This window comes from Sorex araneus, chromosome 8 (assembly GCF_027595985.1).
Source record: "Sorex araneus isolate mSorAra2 chromosome 8, mSorAra2.pri, whole genome shotgun sequence".
NCBI lineage: Eukaryota > Metazoa > Chordata > Mammalia > Eulipotyphla > Soricidae > Sorex > Sorex araneus.
The window spans coordinates 63,242,034-63,254,313 of NC_073309.1; positions in this window are offsets into that span (position 1 = coordinate 63,242,034).

The following is a 12,280-nucleotide window of genomic DNA, read 5'->3' on the forward strand; positions in this document are numbered from 1 at the left end:
TCAACAAGAAACAAGTCCAAGTGAGAGAAAATTAGTGCTTTAGAAAGTATCCAGCAAATAGAGAGTCACATGAGGGTTACTCAACTCAATAGACAAATACTCTGCAAATTCTACCCGTCCTCAATCAAGTCAGTTGTAGTGAAGGGACTAAAATCAAGTGCTTTATGTGTTGATTTGCTTCAAATAATCCCGGGTTTTCCCTTCTCTTTTAATTATTTCTAATTTACAACTAATAATAACCCTTTATTCATTAAAACTGTTTGATTTGTGTTATAAATTTTATGACTGCTATGTGCATAATCACATTAAATCAAAGTATAAGATTTATAGGTCAGAAAATGCCTACAGGAGCAAGTATTGGCATTTATCCCAACCATCTGCCAGGTTCAGTAGACTACACCCTCAGCAAGAGCCAGCCAATTAAATCACTAGAAAATGTGACTAATTCTTAACAATACATGCTTCTCATCAGTTTTAGATGCAAATTATATTATATTCATTCATTTAAAAATATACTTTGATTTAGTGACTCTCTGTCTAGGCACCATTGCCATTAGTGCTGATACAATACTGAATAAAACATATAAAATAAGCCACAGAATAGTTTGGAAACATATCAAGATGAGATAGCTGGTGAATGGAAGACCTAGGATTTAAACCATTCGACAGTATTGCATAAATCCCTGTTTATGAGAAGTTGCAAGTGGCCCCCAATTATTTAAAGCTTATAAAATTTGGCCATATAAAAAAAGATTAACAATTGGGCAGAGGGTCTGAATATACACTTTCTCTAAATACATACAGGTGACCTTAAGCCAGAGACCCAGTGTCCCTCAGCGAGAATCTTTTGCCTTATTCTTCACAGGTCTACTGTAGCCTCTTTTATATAGATATCTCTGTGCCCAAAGAATACAGAAAAAATAGAGTATTTTTTAATATTTTAAATATTAATCCTCTGCTCCTCTAAAGAAAACAGAAGTGGCTATTTAATTGTAATAATTTATATTCAGACCAAAATTCGCCATGAAAGAATAATGTGAAATAAGCAAAGAGGATTTTAGAAGAGATTAAGGCATCCCTTCTAGGAACATTCGGGAAGGTTGTGAAAGAAGTATTACCCTGAGATTAAGAGGAGGTGAGAAAAGAGGGAGAACATGAGACAGCAATCAGAGGTATGACAAAGAGTTAATAGGCTGATCTCAGTGAAGCTTCCCAGAGGAGTAAGTACCAAGTATGGACTGAGCTACTTTGGCGTTGAAGACGTTGTACAAAGTAGACTATTATTTTATCCATGTTCAGTGGCTATTGCCCCCTGCTCTGACCTTGTCAGGCAACTAGGGGATCCCCAGTGCTCTGTAGTCTCTATTCATATTCCTCTAACCATCCATCTGGACAGAACTGCTCCAGAAAAGCAAAATCACAAAAACAAACAAACAAACAAACAAAAAAACACTACCAAAGTGGACAGACTACTGTAAGAAAGTACCTTGGACTTGCTTTGGGGAAGTGATGAAATGAACAATTTGGATACCTTATGAACTTGAAAGGTAGTTTATGACAGTCATTACCTGTCATTTTTGTTCACTTAATGTATCATTTGTATCACTTGTCATTCCATTGATCTTTGACTTGCTCCAGCGGGCACCAGTAATGTCTCCATTCGTCCCTTTCAAATGTTAGTGTAGCCCAATGGCATCTGCTGGCTCCAGGTACATGAACAGCCTCAAACCATCCGTTCAGGGTTTTGATGAAGAAGTCTGACCATCTCGTAGGTGGGCAGCCATGCAGTCTTTTGACGACCCGTGGAATCCAATTGGTAACAGCTCTAGTTCAGTGGTCGTCTCTAAATTGCATTGCGTGTCCGGCCCATCTGATTTTTGAAGCCTTGGCAAACGAGAGAGCGTCCCTGATTCTTGATCGTCGACGGAGGCAGAACTCAGGATTCCTTCTCTCACTTGAGTGAAACGTGATACTCCTAGCATAGCTCTTTCATTTCCTCTGTGGGATTCCCGAATAGCGTTCTCATCCTGTTTTTGTAGGGCCAGGTCTCTGAGGCGTATGTTAGTGCAAGAAGAATGGTGGAGTCAAAAAATGGAGCAGGAGGTTCTTTGTCCTCTTCTTCAACACTCTTTAAGGTGTTCCATGCTGCTCTCTTCCTCCTGTGCAGTTTTGGTTTCAAGTCATTCCTCATGTTGAGTTCTCGACCCAGGTACACATAGCTGTTTCATTCAGAGATAATTCGTTCTGTTGAGAGCAAATGGAACGTCAGGGATAGTTCATTTTTCATGAACATTGTTTTGGTGAGATTCAGCTGCAGTCTGACCTTTTCACACTCGCATGCATGCATCTATCTATCTATCTATCTATCTATCTATCTATCTATCTATCTATCTATCTATCTTCAATTTTTCCTCAGTTTAATTAACATTTTTTCACAAAAAAAGAATTATTTTAAAGAAATAGAGAGCTTTAATGCTAAGATTAGAGATTAGACTAGTATTTTAATTTACTGGGATATTAATAATATTAAATGTATCGACTATCCCTATTCTCCGCCTTGGCTAGTAGGAAGAATTATACTGTCAAAGAAAACTCACCAGACTCAAAATACTCATGCTTACAAATTTACAGCTTATTTCCATGAGGTAGTGTGATGCAACAACCATTTTAAAGTCCTTCAGACTTAAAACTTTCAAGAGAGATCAAGTAAAGAATAAATTGTCCTCACTTTGTAAAGTTCATCAGAACACATTCTTATTCTTTTTAACCATAAATCAACAAAATATTAAGTGAATACCACAGAATCAGGTAGTTTGAAGAGAACTCTTGGTTGCGATCTCTTTTTTTAATTTTTAATTTTGTTTATTTTTATAAGTTTGTGATATTACAGTCAATATTCTGACACCAGTCCCATCACCATTATTTCTGATTTTCTTAACCACCACTGCCCCTATAGCAGTCCCTGAATAATTTATTTTATATTGCTTGTTATAATTTGTTAAAATTGAGCAAAACACATTTCCATAGAAGAAATTTTGTGAAGATTGTTGTATCTCACCATGGAGCCATTAATCCCGTGTAAACAGATTACTAACATGTTATTACAGTTAAACCCTGTGTGTTTATATTTTATTAATTGAGACTGGTTTCCTTCTACTTTACCTCCCATCCAATGTGGTGTGCTACTCCTAGTTTATCAATGATGTAGAGTTTGAGGTGGCACTCAGACATGAATGTGGCCACATGTTCCAGGAGTTCAAAAATTTTGAATGGTGTGACACATCTAGAGTTAAATTTTTAACTGAATGGTGACTTTGGGTGCCCCAGACAACGGAGCCTGGCACAGGATCTGGAAGCATCTCTACAACTTGTAGATCTCTTTCAAAATTTGTTTATGAGTTTCTGTATCATCGCTGGTTAATGAGCTTATTTGGTTTCAGAGGCAGTTCGTGGGCGTGACTGCCAGACTTCTGGAAGAACATGGAGATGGGGAAGGTGACCCACCCCTGACTCCATGAGAGCCTGGCAATTTCAATCACAAAACCTGCCTACCTAGATTTTTCAACAGATCAATTTCTGTATGAGGTTCTTCTTAAGCAGTGCAGTCCAGCCTTGAGCATGGCAGCAATTGTGGAGTGTGGAGGTTTTCAGCTGCCGGGGCTCTGTTTGAGTGGATGCTGTTAGCTGCAATTTTTTTAAACACTCTTCTGTTAGAAAGGCATTGCTCCTTCACAGTCAGCTCTAAATACAGAGTCCTGCATGGACCTCACTGAGATGGGTAGTGAATCATCTACCAATAATTAACACTGCAAAGCTAACACACTCTGACCTGAAATTTTTGGATTCAAGACTACAAAATAAATCTATTTATCAGTATGTCATGTCTTAACCAGAGGTCAGTGCAATGCAGGTATGTGAACAAAACATTTCAGGCCACACCAAAGCTACTGAAATTAACCTTAATGGAAAAATACCTCAATAAAGCTATAATCAACACGATCTCAAAGAAAACCCCAGAAGATATTTGTTAAAATTTATATTTTCCAATCTAAATGGGAATCAAAGCAAAAATCAAATATTTAAATAAATGAAGATGAATTTAAATTAGAGAAGATTCCCCTGGTCTAGTTTCAAGACACCATATAATGGTATCAAGATATCACGTTGATGTGAATGTACATGATTAGGTTGATGAAGGAAAAGAGTACAGAAATATACCATCATAAATATAACCTCTTCTATTTTTGACAAAGAAACTCAGATAATTCACACTTTCTTCCTTTCTCTCTACACTAGGTACACCTGAAATTATGAAAAAGTGAAGAGAAAAAGGCGGAAGGCAGCAGAAATAAAGAAGAAAACAGAAATAGGAGAAAAAGAAGAGGAAGAGAAAAACTACCTGAGAATTAAGACATCTAAATTCCCTGGGCTAACTTTTTGTAAATGTATTTCGCACTGTATGCTAGAGAAGTTAAGAAAACTAGAAATGCTAACAGACACAAACAAAAAACAAATCACCTCTAAAATATTGCTTTTCCTATCCAAAATATTGCAGGAATAACAATCTAAATTTGGAGCTATTTAAAGCTGTTCAGACTGGACAATTTTCTATCCTCTTGTGGATGCAGTGAAGTACTCATGCACTATTCCATGATCCACTAATATAGTATTAGAGAAGACTGTATGCTGGCACTTTTAATTAGATAATCAACACACCAGGGACTCATGTGACTACAAAAATATCTAACAATTATGTCATCTAAGTACCAGGAGGAAAGGAGAAAGTATAAGTAGTATTAGAAATATTAAACTATAAGAAGAATTATAATTTTAAAATTCTCTAATTTCCCTTCTAGTCTTGAGTTTCTTTAGAAATAGACACTTATTGGTTGAAGTTAAATATACATAATATAAACAAATGCTTGCTTTTATGTCTTAAAAGCAAGCTCCCGGATTTAAAAGCAAACTCCTGGAAGCCTACTTCTTTTATAGCCTACTTCTCCCTCTGGCAGAACTTGGCAAGATACTGAGAGTTTCCTGCCCACACGGGGGAGCCTCGAAAACTCCCCATGGTGTATTTGTATGCCAAAACCAGTAACAAGCTGGGTCTCATTCCCTTGACCCTGAAAGAGCCTCCAATGCGGCATTGTTGGGAAGGACTAGTAAAGAGAGGCTTCTAAAATCTCAGGGCTAAGACTAATAGATATGTTACTGAGACTGCTCGAGAAATTTGATGATCAATGGGATGATGATGATGATGATGATGATGATGATGATGATGATGATGATGATGATGAATATAAACAAATGCATCGCAACACTTGGGACAATAAAACTTCCATAATAAAAAAATGACAGGACTGGAAAGATAATTCAGCTGGTAGAGACTTAACTTCCATGGGCTAACCCAGGTTCTATCCCTGGAACCCCTGGAGTAACCAGGAGTGATCCAACAGCCCAGAGACAGGAAGAAGGACATCTTGAGCACCATTGGGTGTGGCAGCAAAACAAAAAGAAAGAAGAAAAAATAAAAAAGAACTCATCTCAAAGTTGTCCTCAGCTCAATGTTGAGATCTGTGCTGTTATTCATAAGGTACTGTTTAAATTATTTAATCTTTCCTGTTTCTTTCTTTGTAAAATGAGAAAATTAATGTGTACATCAAAAGATGATTCAGAGAATCAAACATAGTACTACATGTAAATTATTCACTGGCACATGACATTGTCAGATTAATATCAGTGATTATTATTTTTATTATCATCAGATTTTTAATTATCTATAAAATATATAAATTTATACATTTATAAGTAAAGTAAAATATGTTTATTTAAAGAAGTTTACTTAGAGAAATATGACAGAAGAGTAAAAGTGAGATACATGTTTAAGAGAGAATACAGGTGGAAATATGTTTATTTAAAGAAATTTACTTAGAGAAATATGACAGAAGAGAAAAAGGGAGATACATGTTCAAGAGAGAACACAGGTGTTTTAAGGGGGAGGACTTCCATATCTCTCTCTACATAATTTTTTACAAAATTTTGGGTAGAAATTTTTTCAGTAAAATTTCTTATTTTAAATCATATGTCAAGATATAAAATTAGCATTTTTTCCTTTTTCCATATATCCCCATATAAGTTTGCTATTATTTTAATAAAAATAAATGTGTAATAACTTCCCTTTAAAAATGGAACACAACTTCTACCACATATGTTATAAAAATTAGAAGCTTAAATGTGTAGAGCTTCTAGAAATAATAAGAGAATTTTCATTGCCTTAAATTAGGCACAATTTTCTTAGGTACAAGAATAAAAATAAGGAATGACCTGCATTAGATTTCATCAAAATCAAATCTCTGTTCTTCCCAAACACCTTCAAGACAATGAGAATAAAAGTTAGACACTGGGCTAAAACATTTGCAAAACACATATCTGATGTATTAGCACTCTGTATAATATTGAACACCTACCATTTAGTAGAAAAATATTGCTAACAGAGATAAAGGTAAATATTGAGCTTACATATCATAAAATAACATGTTAAATGCACATAAAATAATCTTAATAGTAATCAGATAAATGTATATTAAACTAGTATTTGGTACCATTTTACACCACCAGAAAAGGTAAAATTGCAGTCTGATAATACTAGTCATTGACAAGTTCTGAAAGCATTTAGAACAAGCACATGTGAGGACATTGTAAAATAGTCTGTCACTATGAAAAATACTTTCTTAGTATCATAAAAACCTAGCTTAGACTCAGAACTTCCACTGTTAAGTATTTTCTCAAGATAAGAGAAAGTAAAACTAAACAAAAGACTTATTTTAAAATATTCATGGCAGGACCCTCCCCCTAACCCCCAGAACATTAGAAAACTTAAAAAGAAATGCATTCTGTGGATAGTCTTTGGATTCTGGTCACTGTATCTCTTGCGGTGCAGAAGCTTTTTAGTTTAATGTAGTCCCATTTGTTTATCTCTGTTTTTACTAGATTGCTTAGTTCCGTGTCACCTTTGAAGATACCTTTATCTTCAATATCGTGGAGGGTTTCGCCGACCTTGTCTTCAATGTACCTTATGGTTTGTGGTCTAATGTTGAGGTCTTTAATCCATTTTGATCTGACTTTTGTGCATGGTGTCAGGTCAAGGTCTAAACCCATTTTTTTGCATGTGGTTGTCCAGTTGTGCCAGCACCATTTGTTAAAGAGGCTTTCCTTGCTCCACTTCACATCTCTTGCTCCCTTATCAAAGATTAGATGATCATACATTTGGGGTTGTGTGTAGGGATATTCCACCCTGTTCCATTGGTCTACGGCTCTGCCTTTGTTCCAGTACCATGCTGTTTTAATTGTTACTGCTTTGTAGTAAAGATTGAGGTTGGGGAGGGTGATGCCTCCCATCATCTTTTTCCCAAGAATTGTTTTAGCTATCCTTGGACGTTTGTTATTCCATATGAATTTTAGGATTGCTTGATCCATTTCTTTGAAGAATGTCATGGGTATACTTATAGGGATCGCAGAAAGGATATTTACACAATACCCATCAGATAAGGGGTTGATATCAATGGTATATAAAGCACTGGTTGAACTCTACAAGAAGAAAACATCCAACCCCATCAAAAAATGGGGCGAAGAAATGAACAGAAACTTTACCAAGGAAGAAATACGAATGGCCAAAAGGCACATGAAAAAGTGCTCTGCATCACTAATCATCAGAGAGATGCAGATCAAAACAACCATGAGATACCACCTCACACCACTGAGACTGGCACACATCCAAAAGAACAAAAGCAACCGCTGTTGGAGAGGATGTGGGGAGAAAGGGACCCTTCTACACTGCTGGTGGGAATGCCGGCTAGTTCAGCCCTTTTGGAAAACAGTATGGACTATTCTCAGAAAACTAGAGGTTGAGCTCCCATTTGACCCAGCAATACCACTGCTGGGAATATATCCCAGAGAATCAAAAAAGTACAATCGAAACAACATCTGCACATGTATGTTCATCGCAGCACTGTTTACAATAGCCAGAATCTGGAAAAAACCCGAATGCCCCAAAACGGATGACTGGTTGAGGAAACTTTGGTACATCTATACAATGGAATACTATGCAGCTGTTAGAAAAAAGGAAGTCAAGAATTTTGTAGTTAAGTGGATGGGCATGAAAAGTTTCATGCTGAGTGAAATGAGTCAGAAAGAGAGAGACAGACATAGAAAGACTGCACTCATCTATGGTATATAGAATATCAGAGTGGGAGACTAATACCCAAGAACTGTAGAAATAAGTACCAGGAGGTTGACCCCATGGCTTCGCGGCTGGCCTCACGTTCCGGGGAAAGGGCAACTCAGAGAAGCGATCACCAACTACATTGTAGTCGAAGGCCATGTGGGGGAAGGGAGTTGTGGGCTGAATGAGGGCTAGAGACTGAGCACAGCGGCCACTCAACACCTTTATTGCAAACCACAACAGCTAATTAGAGAGAGAGAACAGAAGGGAATGCCCTGCCACAGTGGCAGGGTGGGGTGGGGGGGAGATGGGAGTGGGGAGGGTGGGAGGGACGCCGGGTTTACGGGTGGTGGAGAATGGGCACTGGTGAAGGGATGGGTTCCCGAACTTTGTATGAGGGAAGTATAAGCACAAAAGTGTATAAATCTGTAACTGTACCCTCACGGTGATTCTCTAATTAAAAATAAATAAATTATAAAAAAAAAATTAAAAAAAAAATAAAAAAAAATAAAAAGAAATGCAATTGACAGAAAGAATAAACAATTTGTGGGATATGCCTATTATGAAATAATCCTCTGGGATTTAAAAAAATTAGCAAATTACTGATACACAATCTGAGATATATCAAAGGTTTTAATATATCTTAGAAAGTTTTATTCTAAGTATAAAAATAATAATTTTAGGGGCTGGATTGATAGTGCAGCAGGTAAGGCATTTGTCTTGCATGCCACAGACCCGGGTTTGATTCCCAGCATCCTATATGGTCCCCTGAGTACCACCAGGAGTAATTCCTGAGTGCAGAGCCAGGAGTAACCCCTGTGCATCCCAGTTGTGACCCCAAAAGTTAATAATAATAATAATAATAATAACAACTTTAGACATAAAAAACTATTTCTTCATTTGTATATTATTTTAAACATTAACACTTTATAGGAATAGAAATTAAAGCAGTACTATCTCTTGACTAATGGCAAGAGAAAAAGGGCCAAAGAGGTTTATTGGCATATAAAATATTCTGTATCTTAATTTGAGTATTGTTTCAAGCTCTATATATTTGTTTAACTCATTATAGTTTAAAATTAAATGTATACATTTGACTACTAAATGTATACATATGAAATACTCCTCTGGGTTCAGCAGCAGAATGATATAATTTTAAGAAATAATCAGTTTTCTCAAGGACCAGTTGCATGAAAGAATCCAAAAACACAAGAAACAAAATAATTTACAATATGAATGTTAGAAAACTTTTGGGCAAATTGAAGAAAAATAGCATTGTCATGATAAGAGTTTAGGAGGGAGAGAGAAGACAGATTAGGGAAGAAATATAGTTGGAAGAAAGTATTGCCTAGAACTTCAACATATAAGAAACCAGATCCCAAAAGTTTCAAAGTTCCTAATAAAATAAATCCTACTGCATTAAAATAGAAAAAAAGTCAAGATATATATATAATATATATATATATATATAATGAAGAGCCACAAGAGTAAAACAAAAATTTACATATAAAGGAATCCCCATAAGACTGTCAGTGGAGCTGCTAAGTGAAAACCTACAGTTCAGAAAGGAGTGGTATAATATTCCAGCACAGTGGATGAAACAAGTATCAAGAATACTTTATCCAAATAGGCTATCAGTCAAGCTTGAAGGGGTGACACAAAGCTTTTCAAACAAGAGAGAAAGAATTTCATGGCACCACAAAACTGCAAGAAGCACTGAATTCTAACCTATGAAAGGCAAGGAAATGTTTTCTGGAAATTATAGTTAAACACAGAATGTGGGAAAGGAGAGAAATAACGGTATCTAATGTAATAGATGTGAAGATCATGTGCTTTGAACTCACAAGAAGATATAAGCACAGAACTTCAGAGTAAATGGCACGTTATTCTCAAGACAAATATGCTTAAAAGGAACAAATAAAAAGAAACAAATGAAACCTGAACACAACATAAAATGTAGGTATCAAAATATATGGGAAGCAAATAAAAGGACAAAGAATCAAAAAGTAACCTCAAAAAACCCATAATTCATTTTAAAGTTAGTAATAAACTCCCTATTTCAATAATTTCAGCTCACCAGCAGCATCGTACAGCACCAGATAGATTTTTAAAAAATGAATCCAATCTTTTGCTGCTCACAAGAGATACATTGGAACTGTCACGATAAACAAAGGCTGAATGCAAAAGACTAAATAACGTTCATGAAAACAAACAATAGTCTTAAAAATATTGAAATGGCCTTATTTATAGCCAAATAAAGGCTTCAAACTGAAAAAGCTAATGAGAAGCAGACACCAACATACATTATACAGCTATCTATACAGCAAAAAGCAACATTTATTAATATATATTCACCAAGTCAAAGACCACTGACATACAAAAACAACTATTAGCAGGCTTTTAAAATGGCTTTTAAAATTGCAACATGTTAGAAAAAAAAAGACTTTGATATTCTTCTTTTACTCTTGGGTGTATCAACCAGAATCAGGGGCCAGAAAACTGGTCCATAGTTGGAAGTTTGCCACAAGTGGTGGGTGGTAGGGGGTGGGGGTTCAGGAGTGGGACAAAGAGCAGTTAGGATAGAGAAAGAACCAGTCAGTATGTCAATAATAGAAATGATCACTCTACACAAGAACTGGACATTGAAAATAGGTAAAGGGATATACCCGATAACCTTTCAGTAACTATTGCAAACCATAATGCCCAAAAGAAGAGGGGGAGAGAGAGTGAGAGGGAGAAAGAGAGAGCGAGAGCAAGAGCAAGCAAGCAAGAGGGGGGGGGGGAGAGGGGGAGGGGTTGAGGGAGGGAGGGAGAAAAAAAGTGCCAATAGAATCTGTGTTTGGGGAAAAGGAAATTTGGGATATTGGTGGTGGGAAATGTACACTGATGAAGGAATGGGTGTTGGAACATTATATGACTGTTACCCAATCATGGAGACTGGAGCAATAGCACACTGAGTAGGGCATTTGCCTTGCACATGGCTGATCTGGGTTCGATTCCTCCATCCCTCTTGGAAAACCCGGCAAGCTACCAAGAATATGCCGCCCGCACGGCAGAGCTTGGCAAGCTCCCCGTGGAGTATTCTATATGCCAAAAAACAGTAACAAGTCTCACAATGGAGATTACTTGTGCCACTCAAGCAAATCAAGGAACAACGGGACTACAGTGCTATAGGAGATTCAATAAAAATAAATTTTACAAAGTGTTCAATAAGTAAAATATTATAGGAAAGGAAGAAATAGAGCAGGGGGGGTTGTAGTTATGAATGAGCACTATATTCCCCCAAAAAAGAATGCACACTTTTCCCCAGTGCACATGGGTCATTCTTCATAATAGACCACATGCTGAGTCCAAAGCAAGAGTTCACAAAATTACGAATATATAAATTCTGACATTCTATCAAGTATCTTCTCAGACCTCATAGCAGTACAAGTGCAAATAAACTACAAGAAGAAAGCTGGAAAAAACTCAAGCACTTGAGACAACAATATTACAAAATATTATAGGGTCAAAGCAAATTCACAGAATAAATCAGAGTAAGGAAGAACAAAATAATAAAACAACTTTAATAAATTGCACCAGAAATGAAGCTATAATGGACACATTTTTTAATTATGCAAGATTAATGTGAACAATTTTATGACACTAAATTAAAGAAACTGTAAGAAATGGAAAACTGTTTAGAGTCCTGTAACCTTCTAAGAATGCACCAGAAGGAAGTATAAAACCTTAATAGAAAAATTGCCACATGGAAAGTATAACAATAATAATAAAAATTTTCCCCATAAATAAAGCCCAGGTATAGACAGGTTCACTAGAAAATTCTTCCAGACTTTCAGAGAAGATCTATAACCTTCCCTTCTTAAATTTTTCCAGACATTTAAGGAAATTTTAATTCTTTGAAAAAGCTTTTAGGAGACCACCTTATCCAGTTACCAAAACATAAATCCTACTCAAGTATAATTTATTCCAGTTATAAGATAACCACATCAAAAAGACAAATAAAATGTATATAATCAATAGAAATTGATGTCAGTAAGTTCAACACCAAGTTATTAT